Source organism: Octopus bimaculoides, chromosome 3 (assembly GCF_001194135.2).
Source record: "Octopus bimaculoides isolate UCB-OBI-ISO-001 chromosome 3, ASM119413v2, whole genome shotgun sequence".
Lineage (NCBI taxonomy): Eukaryota > Metazoa > Mollusca > Cephalopoda > Octopoda > Octopodidae > Octopus > Octopus bimaculoides.
This window is the reverse complement of record NC_068983.1, coordinates 6,048,305-6,049,590: the sequence shown is the minus strand read 5'-3', so window position 1 is coordinate 6,049,590 and position 1,286 is coordinate 6,048,305. Positions and strand designations below refer to the sequence as shown.

The window sequence follows — 1,286 nt, the reverse complement described above, 5'->3', positions numbered from 1 at the left end:
ATATATATATATATGTATGTATATATATATATCAAGACGCAGGCGTCGTTGTGTGGTAACAAGCTTGTTTCCATACCGCATGGTTTCAGGTTTAGTGGTTGCAATGAGTGGCACCTTGGGCAAGTGTTTTCTACTAAAATTGCGGACTAACCAAAGCTGTGTGAGGGAATTTGAAGGACGGAAACTGAAAAAAGTCCATCGCCTCTGTGTGTGTGTGTGTGTGTCCCACCACCGCTTAACAACAGGTGTTCGTCTGTTTATGTCCCCATAAATTAGCCGTTTGGCAAAAGTGATCCAAAGAATAAGTGCCAGTTTTTAAAAGAAAAACAAAAAAAAACAGTAGATTCGATTCATTCGATTGGCTGTGCCCCAGCATGGCCGCAGTCTAATGACTGAAACAAGTAAAAGAATAAAAGGATAAAGAAGCTCAACAATAAATAACCATCTGAACAGTGCGGTAATTTTGGCACCTCAAGAAATAAACGCAAAGTGAATTTAATGGTTGTTGTAGGCTTTTAGACGACTTAAATGGTTCTTGCACGATGCAATTGCTTCATTTTCTTCCCCGCTTTCCTATCTTTCCAAGTGAATTTAAGAGTTTTATGAGTTTTTAGATAGCTAAGTGGCTTTTCGACGATGTAAGTGTTTTAATTCTCAATAAACGTTCTCAGGTCATATCACTTAGCGAACAAGTACGACTCCGAAAATAAAAAAAACGGAATTCGAGGTGCGAAAGAACAGAGGATGTAAATCTTTTCTCTGCTTGATGTTGGCTGTTCGAAGAAGTGGCTTCCTTCCTGCTGCTCTGCTATAGTAATCAAGTTTGTGGAGATACCTGACAGCTGTTCTGGGACTGATATCAACTTGTTCTGCTATGTCAGAGGCCTTGCAACGAGGATTATCCTCCACACTTCTCTTCGCAAAGAGAAGGGTCCTGTCAGAGGGCCCTGATTGATCTGGGCAAGGGGATGTGGACTTCTTCCCCTCTCTGGTGCAGTGAACAATCACTCTATTAACTGTAGAAAGCAGGATCCCAAGGTTTTCTGCGATTTTGCGCTATGTCCCCCTTCAGATTGACCCAACATACGACCTCATGGAAATTCGGACAGTTCCAAGACTTCTTTTGTACTTGGCGTAATTAAACAGTCACATATAGAACCTGAAACATAAAAATTTCAATTAATAAAAAATATAAACCTTTACAAGTTAGAACAAACATAAAACGATGTTTTATGGCGTGTCTATTTACTTATGTCATGTCTGCATGTGTGTGTATGTGTGTGTGT

At 40.0% G+C, this 1,286-nt stretch overlaps 1 long non-coding RNA gene across 1 annotated transcript in view; it reads right to left on the bottom strand.

Moving 5' to 3' along the window:
- Positions 1-494: 494 nt before the first annotated feature.
- The window catches only part of LOC106881142 (uncharacterized), a 9,980-nt gene continuing 9,188 nt past the window's right edge, over positions 495-1,286 (bottom strand). The window contains exon 2 of the long non-coding RNA XR_001410819.2: positions 495-1,159. This is a non-coding gene — a long non-coding RNA (uncharacterized LOC106881142). The remainder of the gene's footprint in view (positions 1,160-1,286) is intronic.